We start from the raw sequence: 14,467 nt of genomic DNA, 5'->3' as shown, positions 1-14,467 counted from the left end.
AAATATCGCTTATTTTCATAGAAATCCCTGTTTTTAACCCTTAAATATCGCTTATTTTCATAGAAATCCCTGTTTTTAACCTGAAATATCGCTTATTTTCATAGAAATCCCTGTTTTTCCCCTAAAATATCGCTTATTTTCATAGAAATCCCTGTTTTTCCCCTAAAATATCGCTTATTTTCACAGAAATCCCTGTTTTTAACCCCTAAAATGTCACTTATTTTCCTAGAAATCCCTGTTTTTAAACCTTAAATATCGCTTATTTTCATAGAAATCCCTGTTTTTCCCCTAAATATCGCTTATTTTCATAGAAATCCCTGTTTTTCCCCTAAAATATCGCTTATTTTCACAGAAATCCCTGTTTTTCCCCTTAAATATCGCTTATTTTCATAGAAATCCCTGTTTTTCCCCTAAAATATCGCTTATTTTCACAGAAATCCCTGTTTTTCCCCTTAAATATCGCTTATTTTCATAGAAATCCCTGTTTTTAACCCTTAAATATCGCTTATTTTCATAGAAATCCCTGTTTTTAACACTTAAATATCGCTTATTTTCATAGAAATCCCTGTTTTTTCCCCTTAACTATCGCTTATTTTCATAGAAATCCCTGTTTTTCCCCTAAAATATCGCTTATTTTCACAGAAATCCCTGTTTTTCCCCTTAAATATCGCTTATTTTCATAGAAATCCCTGTTTTTCCCCTAAAATATCGCTTATTTTCATAGAAATCCCTGTTTTTCCACTTTAAATATCGCTTATTTTCATAGAAATCCCTGTTTTTCCCCTAAAATATCGCTTATTTTCACAGAAATCCCTGTTTTTCCCCTAAAATATCGCTTATTTTCACAGAAATCCCTGTTTTTCCCCTAAAATATCGCTTATTTTCACAGAAATCCCTGTTTTTCCCCTAAAATATCGCTTATTTTCATAGAAATCCCTGTTTTTCCCCTAAAATATCGCTTATTTTCACAGAAATCCCTGTTTTTCCCCTAAAATATCGCTTATTTTCATAGAAATCCCTGTTTTTAAACCTTAAATATCGCTTATTTTCATAGAAATCCCTGTTTTTCCCCTTAAAATATCGCTTATTTTCATAGAAATCCCTGTTTTTAACCCTTAAATATCGCTTATTTTCATAGAAATCCCTGTTTTTCCCCTTAAATATCGCTTATTTTCATAGAAATCCCTGTTTTTAAACCATAAATATCGCTTATTTTCATAGAAATCCCTATTTTTCCCCTAAAATATCTCTTATTTTCACAGAAATCCCTGTTTTTCCCCTAAAATATCGCTTATTTTCATAGAAATCCCTGTTTTTCCCCTTAAATATCGCTTATTTTCATAGAAATCCCTGTTTTTCCCCTAAAATATCGCTTATTTTCACAGAAATCCCTGTTTTTCCCCTTAAATATCGCTTATTTTCATAGAAATCCCTGTTTTTCCCCTAAAATATCGCTTATTTTCATAGAAATCCCTGTTTTTCCCCTTAAATATCGCTTATTTTCATAGAAATCCCTGTTTTTCCCCTAAAATATCGCTTATTTTCACAGAAATCCCTGTTTTTCCCCTTAAATATTGCTTATTTTCATAGAAATCCCTGTTTTTCCCCTAAAATATCGCTTATTTTCACAGAAATCCCTGTTTTTCCCCTTAAATATCGCTTATTTTCATAGAAATCCCTGTTTTTCCCCTAAAATATCGCTTATTTTCATAGAAATCCCTGTTTTTAACCCTTAAATATCGCTTATTTTCATAGAAATCCCTGTTTTTCCCCTAAAATATCGCTTATTTTCATAGAAATCCCTGTTTTTCCCCATAAATATCGCTTATTTTCATAGAAATCCCTGTTTTTCCCCTAAAATATCGCTTATTTTCACAGAAATCCCTGTTTTTCCCCTTAAATATCGCTTATTTTCATAGAAATCCCTGTTTTTCCCCTAAAATATCGCTTATTTTCACAGAAATCCCTGTTTTTCCCCTAAAATATCGCTTATTTTCATAGAAATCCCTGTTTTTCCCCTAAAATATTGCTTATTTTCATAGAAATCCCTGTTTTTCCCCTAAAATATCGCTTATTTTCATAGAAATCCCTGTTTTTCCCCTTAAATATCGCTTATTTTCATAGAAATCCCTGTTTTTCCCCTAAAATATCGCTTATTTTCACAGAAATCCCTGTTTTTCCCCTTAAATATCGCTTATTTTCATAGAAATCCCTGTTTTTCCCCTTAAATATCGCTTATTTTCATAGAAATCCCTGTTTTTCCCCTAAAATATCGCTTATTTTCACAGAAATCCCTGTTTTTCCCCTAAAATATCGCTTATTTTCACAGAAATCCCTGTTTTTCCCCTAAAATATCGCTTATTTTCATAGAAATCCCTGTTTTTCCCCTAAAATATCGCTTATTTTCATAGAAATCCCTGTTTTTCCCCTTAAATATCGCTTATTTTCACAGAAATCCCTGTTTTTCCCCTTAAATATCGCTTATTTTCACAGAAATCCCTGTTTTTCCCCTAAAATATCGCTTATTTTCACAGAAATCCCTGTTTTTCCCCTAAAATATCGCTTATTTTCATAGAAATCCCTGTTTTTCCCCTTAAATATCGCTTATTTTCATAGAAATCCCTGTTTTTTCCCCTAAAATATCGCTTATTTTCACAGAAATCCCTGTTTTTCCCCTTAAATATCGCTTATTTTCATAGAAATCCCTGTTTTTCCCTAAAATATCGCTTATTTTCACAGAAATCCCTGTTTTTCCCCTAAAATATCGCTTATTTTCATAGAAATCCCTGTTTTTCCCCTAAAATATCGCTTATTTTCCTAGAAATCCCTGTTTTTCCCCTAAAATATCGCTTATTTTCATAGAAATCCCTGTTTTTCCCTTTAAATATCGCTTATTTTCACAGAAATCCCTGTTTTTCCCCTAAAATATCGCTTATTTTCATAGAAATCCCTGTTTTTCCCCTTAAATATCGCTTATTTTCATAGAAATCCCTGTTTTTCCCCTAAAATATCGCTTATTTTCATAGAAATCCCTGTTTTTCCCCTAAAATATCGCTTATTTTCATAGAAATCCCTGTTTTTCCCCTAAAATATCGCTTATTTTCATAGAAATCCCTGTTTTTCCCCTTAAATATCGCTTATTTTCACAGAAATCCCTGTTTTTCCCCTAAAATATCGCTTATTTTCACAGAAATCCCTGTTTTTCCCCTTAAATATCGCTTATTTTCCTAGAAATCCCTGTTATTAAACCTTAAATATCGCTTATTTTCATAGAAATCCCTGTTTTTCCCCTAAAATATCGCTTATTTTCACAGAAATCCCTGTTTTTCCCCTAAAATATCGCTTATTTTCACAGAAATCCCTGTTTTCCCCTTAAATATCGCTTATTTTCATTTATTCTATGAAAATAAGCGATATTTAAAACAGAAATCCCTGTTTTTCCCCTTAAATATCGCTTATTTTCACAGAAATCCCTGTTTTTCCCCTAAAATATCGCTTATTTTCACAGAAATCCCTGTTTTTCCCAAAAAATATCGCTTATTTTCCTAGAAATCCCTGTTATTAAACCTTAAATATCGCTTATTTTCATAGAAATCCCTGTTTTTCCCCTAAAATATCGCTTATTTTCATAGAAATCCCTGTTTTTCCCCTAAAATATCGCTTATTTTCACAGAAATCCCTGTTTTCCCCTTAAATATCGCTTATTTTCATTTATTCTATGAAAATAAGCGATATTTAAAACAGAAATCCCTGTTTTTCCCCTAAAATATCGCTTATTTTCATAGAAATCCCTGTTTTTTTCTTTAAATATCGCTTATTTTCATAGAAATCCCTGTTTTTAACCCTTAAATATCGCTTATTTTCATAGAAATCCCTGTTTTTCCCCTAAAATATTGCTTATTTTCATAGAAATCCCTGTTTTTCTTCTTAAATATCGCTTATTTTCATAGAAATCCCTGTTTTTACCCTAAAATATCGCTTATTTTCATAGAAATCCCAGTTTTTAACCCATAAAATATCGCTTATTTTCACAGAAATCCCTGTTTTTCCCCTAAAATATCGATTATTTTCACAGAAATCCCTGTTTTTACCCTAAAATGTCGCTTATTTTCATAGAAATCCCTGTTTTTCCCCTAAAATATCGCTTATTTTCAGAGAAATCCCTGTTTTTCCCCCAAAATATCGCTTATTTTCACAGAAATCCCTGTTTTTCCCCTAAAATATCGCTTATTTTCACAGAAATCCCTGTTTTTTTCTTTAAATATCGCTTATTTTCATAGAAATCCCTGTTTTTCCCCTTAAATATCGCTTATTTTCATAGAAATCCCTGTTTTTCCCCTAAAATATCGCTTATTTTCACAGAAATCCCTGTTTTTAACCCTTAAATATCGCTTATTTTCATAGAAATCCCTGTTTTTAACCCTTAAATATCGCTTATTTTCATAGAAATCCCTGTTTTTCCCCTAAAATATCGCTTATTTTCACAGAAATCCCTGTTTTTCCCCTAAAATATCGCTTATTTTCACAGAAATCCCTGTTTTTTTCTTTAAATATCGCTTATTTTCACAGAAATCCCTGTTTTTCCCCTTAAATATCGCTTATTTTCATAGAAATCCCTGTTTTTCCCCTAAAATATCGCTTATTTTCATAGAAATCCCTGTTTTTCCCCTTAAATATCGCTTATTTTCATAGAAATCCCTATTTTTCCCCTAAAATATCGCTTATTTTCACAGAAATCCCTGTTTTTCCCCTTAAATATCGCTTATTTTCATAGAAATCCCTGTTTTTCCCCTTAAATATTGCTTATTTTCATAGAAATCCCTGTTTTTCCCCTTAAATATCGCTTATTTTCATAGAAATCCCTGTTTTTCCCAAAAAATATCGCTTATTTTCACAGAAATCCCTGTTTTTCCCCTAAAATATTGATTATTTTCATAGAAATCCCTGTTTTTAAACCTTGAATATCGCTTATTTTCATAGAAATCCCTGTTTTTCCCCTAAATATCGCTTATTTTCACAGAAATCCCTGTTTTTCCCCTAAAATATTGCATATTTTAATAGAAATCCCAGATTATCTCCTAAAATATCACTTATTTTCATAGAAATCCCTGTTTTTCCCCTAAAATATCGCTTATTTTCATAGAAATCCCTGTTTTTAACCCTTAAATATCGCTTATTTTCACAGAAATCCCTGTTTTTCCCCTTTAAATATCGCTTATTTTCATAGAAATCCCTGTTTTTCCCCTTAAATATCGCTTATTTTCATAGAAATCCCTGTTTTTCCCCTAAAATATCGCTTATTTTCATAGAAATCCCTGTTTATCCCCCAAAATATCGCTTATTTTCACAGAAATCCCTGTTTTTCCCCTAAAATATCGCTTATTTTCACAGAAATCCCTGTTTTTCCCCTTAAATATCGCTTATTTTCACAGAAATCCCTGTTTTCAACCCTTAAATATCGCTTATTTTCATAGAAATCCCTGTTTTTCCCCTAAAATATCGCTTATTTTCATGGAAGTCCCTGTTTTTCTACTTTAAATATCGCTTATTTTCATAGAAATCCCTGTTTTTAACCCTTAAATATCGCTTATTTTCATAGAAATCCCTGTTTTTCCCCTGAAATATCGCTTATTTTCATAGAAATCCCTGTTTTTCCCCTTAAATATCGCTTATTTTCATAGAAATCCCTGTTTTTCCCCTAAAATATCGCTTATTTTCATAGAAATCCCTGTTTTTAACCCTAAAATGTCACTTATTTTCCTAGAAATCCCTGTTTTTAAACCTTAAATATCGCTTATTTTCATAGAAATCCCTGTTTTTCCCCTAAATATCGCTTATTTTCACAGAAATCCCTGTTTTTCCCCTAAAATATCGCTTATTTTCACAGAAATCCCTGTTTTTCCCCTAAAATATCGCTTATTTTCATAGAAATCCCTGTTTTTCCCCTTAAATATCGCTTATTTTCATAGAAATCCCTGTTTTTAACACTTAAATATCGCTTATTTTCATAGAAATCCCTGTTTTTTCCCCTTAACTATCGCTTATTTTCATAGAAATCCCTGTTTTTCCCCTTAAAATATCGCTTATTTTCACAGAAATCCCTGTTTTTCCCCTTAAATATCGCTTATTTTCATAGAAATCCCTGTTTTTCCCCTAAAATATTGCTTATTTTCATAGAAATCCCTGTTTTTCCACTTTAAATATCGCTTATTTTCATAGAAATCATTGTTTTTAACCTGAAATATCGCTTATTTTCACAGAAATCCCTGTTTTTCCCCTTAAATATTGCTTATTTTCACAGAAATCCCTGTTTTTCCCCTAAAATATCGCTTATTTTCACAGAAATCCCTGTTTTTAAACCTTAAATATCGCTTATTTTCACAGAAATCCCTGTTTTTCCCCTAAAATATCGCTTATTTTCACAGAAATCCCTGTTTTTCCCCTAAAATATCGCTTATTTTCATAGAAATCCCTGTTTTTCCCCTAAAATATCGCTTATTTTCACAGAAATCCCTGTTTTTCCCTTAAATATCGCTTATTTTCATAGAAATCCCTGTTTTTAACCCTTAAATATCGCTTATTTTCACAGAAATCCCTGTTTTTAACCTTAAATATCGCTTATTTTCATAGAAATCCCTGTTTTTCCCCTTAAATATCGCTTATTTTCATAGAAATCCCTATTTTTCCCCTAAATATCGCTTATTTTCACAGAAATCCCTGTTTTTCCCCTTAAATATCGCTTATTTTCATAGAAATCCCTGTTTTTCCCCTTAAATATCGCTTATTTTCATAGAAATCCCTGTTTTTCCCCTAAAATATCGCTTATTTTCACAGAAATCCCTGTTTTTCCCCTTAAATATCGCTTATTTTCATAGAAATCCCTGTTTTTCCCCTAAAATATCGCTTATTTTCATAGAAATCCCTGTTTTTCCCCTTAAATATCGCTTATTTTCATAGAAATCCCTGTTTTTCCCCTTAAATATCGCTTATTTTCACAGAAATCCCTGTTTTTCCCCTTAAATATCGCTTATTTTCATAGAAATCCCTGTTTTTCCCCTAAAATATCGCTTATTTTCACAGAAATCCCTGTTTTTCCCCTTAAATATCGCTTATTTTCACAGAAATCCCTGTTTTTCCCCTTAAATATCGCTTATTTTCATAGAAATCCCTGTTTTTCCCCTTAAATATCGCTTATTTTCATAGAAATCCCTGTTTTTCCCCTAAAATATCGCTTATTTTCATAGAAATCCCTGTTTTTCCCCTTAAATATCGCTTATTTTCATAGAAATCCCTGTTTTTCCCCTAAAATATCGCTTATTTTCATAGAAATCCCTGTTTTTCCCCTTAAATATCGCTTATTTTCATAGAAATCCCTGTTTTTCCCCTAAAATATCGCTTATTTTCACAGAAATCCCTGTTTTTCCCCTAAAATATCGCTTATTTTCACAGAAATCCCTGTTTTTCCCCTAAATATCGCTTATTTTCATAGAAATCCCTGTTTTTCCCCTTAAATATCGCTTATTTTCATAGAAATCCCTGTTTTTCCCCTAAAATATCGCTTATTTTCATAGAAATCCCTGTTTTTCCCCTTAAATATCGCTTATTTTCATAGAAATCCCTGTTTTTAACCCTTAAATATCGCTTATTTTCATAGAAATCCCTGTTTTTCCCCTAAAATATCGCTTATTTTCATAGAAATCCCTGTTTTTAAACCATAAATATCGCTTATTTTCATAGAAATCCCTGTTTTTCCCCTAAATATCGCTTATTTTCACAGAAATCCCTGTTTTTCCCCTTAAATATCGCTTATTTTCATAGAAATCCCTGTTTTTCCCCTAAAATATCGCTTATTTTCACAGAAATCCCTGTTTTTCCCCTAAAATATCGCTTATTTTCATAGAAATCCCTGTTTTTCCCCTAAAATATCGCTTATTTTCATAGAAATCCCTGTTTTTCCCCTTAAATATCGCTTATTTTCATAGAAATCCCTGTTTTTCCCCTTAAATATCGCTTATTTTCATAGAAATCCCTGTTTTTCCCCTAAAATATTGCTTATTTTCACAGAAATCCCTGTTTTTCCCCTTAAATATCGCTTATTTTCACAGAAATCCCTGTTTTTCCCCTTAAATATCGCTTATTTTCATAGAAATCCCTGTTTTTCCCCTAAAATATCGCTTATTTTCATAGAAATCCCTGTTTTTCTACTTAAATATCGCTTATTTTCATAGAAATCCCTGTTTTTCCCCTTAAATATCGCTTATTTTCATAGAAATCCCTGTTTTTAACCTGAAATATCGCTTATTTTCATAGAAATCCCTGTTTTTCCCCTTAAATATCGCTTATTTTCATAGAAATCCCTGTTTTTCCCCTTAAATATCGCTTATTTTCATAGAAATCCCTGTTTTTCCCTAAAATATCGCTTATTTTCATAGAAATCCCTGTTTTTCCTTAAATATCGCTTATTTTCATAGAAATCCCTGTTTTTCCCCTTAAATATCGCTTATTTTCACAGAAATCCCTGTTTTTCCCCTAAAATATCGCTTATTTTCACAGAAATCCCTGTTTTTCCCCTTAAATATCGCTTATTTTCATAGAAATCCCTGTTTTTCCCCTTAAATATCGCTTATTTTCATAGAAATCCCTGTTTTTAACCCTTAAATATCGCTTATTTTCATAGAAATCCCTGTTTTTCCCCTTAAATATCGCTTATTTTCACAGAAATCCCTGTTTTTCCCCTAAAATATCGCTTATTTTCACAGAAATCCCTGTTTTTCCCCTTAAATATCGCTTATTTTCATAGAAATCCCTGTTTTTCCCCTAAAATATTGCTTATTTTCATAGAAATCCCTGTTTTTCCACTTTAAATATCTCTTATTTTCATAGAAATCCCTTGTTTTTGACCTGAAATATCGCTTATTTTCACAGAAATCCCTGTTTTTCCCCTAAATATTGCTTATTTTCATAGAAATCCCTGTTTTTCCCCTAAAATATCGCTTATTTTCATAGAAATCCCTGTTTTTAACCCTTAAATATCGCTTATTTTCATAGAAATCCCTGTTTTTCCCCTAAAATATCGCTTATTTTCATAGAAATCCCTGTTTTTCCCCTAAAATATCGCTTATTTTCATAGAAATCCCTGTTTTTCCCCTAAAATATCGCTTATTTTCACAGAAATCCCTGTTTTTCCCCTAAAATATCGCTTATTTTCATAGAAATCCCTGTTTTTCCCCTTAAATATCGCTTATTTTCATAGAAATCCCTGTTTTTCCCTTAAATATCGCTTATTTTCATAGAAATCCCTGTTTTTAACCCTTAAATATCGCTTATTTTCACAGAAATCCCTGTTTTTCCCCTTAAATATCGCTTATTTTCATAGAAATCCCTGTTTTTCCCCTTAAATATCGCTTATTTTCATAGAAATCCCTGTTTTTCCCCTAAATATCGCTTATTTTCACAGAAATCCCTGTTTTTCCCCTAAAATATCGCTTATTTTCATAGAAATCCCTGTTTTTCCCCTTAAATATCGCTTATTTTCATAGAAATCCCTGTTTTTCCCCTAAAATATCGCTTATTTTCACAGAAATCCCTGTTTTTCCCCTAAATATCGCTTATTTTCATAGAAATCCCTGTTTTTCCCCTAAAATATCGCTTATTTTCACAGAAATCCCTGTTTTTCCCCTTAAATATCGCTTATTTTCATAGAAATCCCTGTTTTTCCCCTTAAATATCGCTTATTTTCATAGAAATCCCTGTTTTTCCCCTTAAATATCGCTTATTTTCACAGAAATCCCTGTTTTTCCCCTAAAATATCGCTTATTTTCACAGAAATCCCTGTTTTTCCCCTTAAATATCGCTTATTTTCATAGAAATCCCTGTTTTTCCCCTTAAATATCGCTTATTTTCATAGAAATCCCTGTTTTTAACCCTTAAATATCGCTTATTTTCATAGAAATCCCTGTTTTTCCCCTAAAATATCGCTTATTTTCACAGAAATCCCTGTTTTTCCCCTAAAATATCGCTTATTTTCATAGAAATCCCTGTTTTTCCCCTAAAATATCGCTTATTTTCATAGAAATCCCTGTTTTTCCCCTTAAATATCGCTTATTTTCATAGAAATCCCTGTTTTTCCCCTAAAATATCGCTTATTTTCACAGAAATCCCTGTTTTTCCCCTAAAATATCGCTTATTTTCATAGAAATCCCTGTTTTTCCCCTAAAATATTGCTTATTTTCATAGAAATCCCTGTTTTTCCCCTTAAATATCGCTTATTTTCATAGAAATCCCTGTTTTTCCCCTAAAATATCGCTTATTTTCACAGAAATCCCTGTTTTTCCCCTAAAATATCGCTTATTTTCATAGAAATCCCTGTTTTTCCCTTAAATATCGCTTATTTTCATAGAAATCCCTGTTTTTCCCCTAAAATATCGCTTATTTTCATAGAAATCCCTGTTTTTCCCCTTAAATATCGCTTATTTTCATAGAAATCCCTGTTTTTCCCCTAAAATATCGCTTATTTTCACAGAAATCCCTGTTTTTCCCCTTAAATATCGCTTATTTTCATAGAAATCCCTGTTTTTCCCCTTAAAATATCGCTTATTTTCACAGAAATCCCTGTTTTTCCCCTTAAAATATCGCTTATTTTCATAGAAATCCCTGTTTTTCCCCTTAAATATCGCTTATTTTCATAGAAATCCCTGTTTTTCCCCTAAAATATCGCTTATTTTCATAGAAATCCCTGTTTTTCCCCTAAAATATCGCTTATTTTCACAGAAATCCCTGTTTTTCCCCTAAAATATCGCTTATTTTCACAGAAATCCCTGTTTTTCCCCTTAAAATATCGCTTATTTTCATAGAAATCCCTGTTTTCAACCCTTAAATATCGCTTATTTTCATAGAAATCCCTGTTTTTCCCCTAAAATATCGCTTATTTTCATAGAAATCCCTGTTTTTCTACTTTAAATATCGCTTATTTTCATAGAAATCCCTGTTTTTAACCCTTAAATATCGCTTATTTTCATAGAAATCCCTGTTTTTAACCTGAAATATCGCTTATTTTCATAGAAATCCCTGTTATTTCCCCTTAAATATCGCTTATTTTCATAGAAATCCCTGTTTTTCCCCTTAAATATCGCTTATTTTCATAGAAATCCCTGTTTTTAACCCTAAAATGTCACTTATTTTCCTAGAAATCCCTGTTTTTAACCTTAAATATCGCTTATTTTCATAGAAATCCCTGTTTTTCCCTTTAAATATCGCTTATTTTCATAGAAATCCCTGTTTTTCCCCTAAAATATCGCTTATTTTCACAGAAATCCCTGTTTTTCCCCTTAAATATCGCTTATTTTCATAGAAATCCCTGTTTTTCCCCTAAATATCGCTTATTTTCATAGAAATCCCTGTTTTTCCCCTTAAATATCGCTTATTTTCATAGAAATCCCTGTTTTTCCCTAAATATCGCTTATTTTCATAGAAATCCCTGTTTTTAACACTTAAATATCGCTTATTTTCATAGAAATCCCTGTTTTTTCCCCTTAACTATCGCTTATTTTCATAGAAATCCCTGTTTTTCCCCTAAATATCGCTTATTTTCCTAGAAATCCCTGTTTTTAACCTTAAATATCGCTTATTTTCATAGAAATCCCTGTTTTTCCCCTAAAATATTGCTTATTTTCATAGAAATCCCTGTTTTTCCACTTTAAATATCGCTTATTTTCATAGAAATCCCTTGTTTTTGACCTGAAATATCGCTTATTTTCACAGAAATCCCTGTTTTTCCCCTTAAATATTGCTTATTTTCATAGAAATCCCTGTTTTTCCCCTAAAATATCGCTTATTTTCATAGAAATCCCTGTTTTTAAACCTTAAATATCGCTTATTTTCACAGAAATCCCTGTTTTTCCCCTAAAATATCGCTTATTTTCACAGAAATCCCTGTTTTTCCCCTAAAATATCGCTTATTTTCACAGAAATCCCTGTTTTTCCCCTAAAATATCGCTTATTTTCATAGAAATCCCTGTTTTTCCCCTAAAATATCGCTTATTTTCACAGAAATCCCTGTTTTTCCCCTAAAATATCGCTTATTTTCATAGAAATCCCTGTTTTTAAACCTTAAATATCGCTTATTTTCATAGAAATCCCTGTTTTTCCCTTAAATATCGCTTATTTTCATAGAAATCCCTGTTTTTAACCCTTAAATATCGCTTATTTTCATAGAAATCCCTGTTTTTCCCCTTAAAATATCGCTTATTTTCATAGAAATCCCTGTTTTTAAACCATAAATATCGCTTATTTTCATAGAAATCCCTATTTTTCCCCTAAAATATCGCTTATTTTCACAGAAATCCCTGTTTTTCCCCTTCAATATCGCTTATTTTCATAGAAATCCCTGTTTTTCCCCTAAAATATCGCTTATTTTCATAGAAATCCCTGTTTTTCCCAAAAAATATCGCTTATTTTCACAGAAATCCCTGTTTTTCCCCTTAAATATCGCTTATTTTCATAGAAATCCCTGTTTTTCCCCTAAAATATCGCTTATTTTCCTAGAAATCCCTGTTTTTCCCCTTAAATATCGCTTATTTTCATAGAAATCCCTGTTTTTCCCCTTAAATATCGCTTATTTTCACAGAAATCCCTGTTTTTCCCCTTAAATATCGCTTATTTTCATAGAAATCCCTGTTTTTCCCCTAAAATATCGCTTATTTTCATAGAAATCCCTGTTTTTCCCCTTAAATATCGCTTATTTTCCTAGAAATCCCTGTTTTTCCCCTTAAATATCGCTTATTTTCATAGAAATCCCTGTTTTTCCCTTAAATATCGCTTATTTTCATAGAAATCCCTGTTTTTCCCCTAAAATATCGCTTATTTTCATAGAAATCCCTGTTTTTAACCATAAATATCGCTTATTTTCATAGAAATCCCTGTTTTTCCCCTAAAATATCGCTTATTTTCACAGAAATCCCTGTTTTTCCCCTTAAATATCGCTTATTTTCATAGAAATCCCTGTTTTTCCCCTAAAATATCGCTTATTTTCACAGAAATCCCTGTTTTTCCCCTAAAATATCGCTTATTTTCATAGAAATCCCTGTTTTTCCCCTAAAATATCGCTTATTTTCCTAGAAATCCCTGTTTTTCCCCTTAAATATCGCTTATTTTCATAGAAATCCCTGTTTTTCCCCTTAAATATCGCTTATTTTCATAGAAATCCCTGTTTTTCCCCTAAAATATCGCTTATTTTCACAGAAATCCCTGTTTTTCCCCTTAAATATCGCTTATTTTCATAGAAATCCCTGTTTTTCCCCTTAAATATCGCTTATTTTCATAGAAATCCCTGTTTTACCCTAAAATATCGCTTATTTTCATAGAAATCCCTGTTTTTCCCCTTAAATATCGCTTATTTTCACAGAAATCCCTGTTTTTCCCCTAAAATATCGCTTATTTTCATAGAAATCCCTGTTTCCCCTAAAATATCGCTTATTTTCATAGAAATCCCTGTTTTTCCCTTAAATATCGCTTATTTTCACAGAAATCCCTGTTTTTCCCCTTAAATATCGCTTATTTTCACAGAAATCCCTGTTTTTCCCCTAAAATATCGCTTATTTTCACAGAAATCCCTGTTTTTCCCCTAAAATATCGCTTATTTTCATAGAAATCCCTGTTTTTCCCCTTTAAATATCGCTTATTTTCATAGAAATCCCTGTTTTTTCCCCTAAAATATCGCTTATTTTCACAGAAATCCCTGTTTTTAAACCTTAAATATCGCTTATTTTCATAGAAATCCCTGTTTTTCCCAAAAAATATCGCTTATTTTCACAGAAATCCCTGTTTTTCCCCTAAAATATCGCTTATTTTCATAGAAATCCCTGTTTTTCCCCTAAAATATCGCTTATTTTACTAGAAATCCCTGTTTTTCCCTTTAAATATCGCTTATTTTCACAGAAATCCCTGTTTTTCCCCTTAAATATCGCTTATTTTCATAGAAATCCCTGTTTTTCCCCTTAAATATCGCTTATTTTCATAGAAATCCCTGTTTTTCCCCTAAAATATCGCTTATTTTCATAGAAATCCCTGTTTTTCCCCTAAAATATCGCTTATTTTCATAGAAATCCCTGTTTTTCCCCTTAAAATATCGCTTATTTTCATAGAAATCCCTGTTTTTCCCCTTAAATATCGCTTATTTTCACAGAAATCCCTGTTTTTCCCCTAAATATCGCTTATTTTCACAGAAATCCCTGTTTTTCCCCTTAAATATCGCTTATTTTCCTAGAAATCCCTGTTATTAAACCTTAAATATCGCTTATTTTCATAGAAATCCCAGTTTTTCCCCTAAAATATCGCTTATTTTCATAGAAATCCCTGTTTTTCCCCTAAAATATCGCTTATTTTCACAGAAATCCCTGTTTTCCCCTTAAATATCGCTTATTTTCATTTATTCTATGAAAATAAGCGATATTTAAAACAGAAATCCCTG

The 14,467-nt window shown here is 31.5% G+C and overlaps 1 long non-coding RNA gene across 2 annotated transcripts in view; it reads right to left on the bottom strand.

Annotated features, from left to right (window-relative positions):
* Positions 1-11,326, bottom strand: part of LOC128075070 (uncharacterized) — a 35,261-nt gene extending 23,935 nt beyond the window's left edge. Inside the window, exons 1-2 of one of the 2 annotated variants that reach the window (XR_008203576.1) lie at positions 11,038-11,326; positions 39-162 (exon numbers count right to left, since the gene is read on the bottom strand). This is a non-coding gene — a long non-coding RNA (uncharacterized LOC128075070). Of the gene's footprint in view, positions 1-38; positions 163-8,286; positions 8,563-11,037 lie in introns of those variants that run through there. The other variant, XR_008203575.1, reaches the window with a different exon arrangement.
* Between the last annotated feature and the right edge of the window lie 3,141 nt (positions 11,327-14,467).

This window comes from Tympanuchus pallidicinctus, unplaced genomic scaffold (genome assembly GCF_026119805.1).
Source record: "Tympanuchus pallidicinctus isolate F22 unplaced genomic scaffold, pur_lepc_1.0 scaffold111, whole genome shotgun sequence".
NCBI lineage: Eukaryota > Metazoa > Chordata > Aves > Galliformes > Phasianidae > Tympanuchus > Tympanuchus pallidicinctus.
The sequence above is the reverse complement of the archived record's forward strand: the minus strand, read 5'-3'. Positions and strand labels throughout refer to the sequence as shown.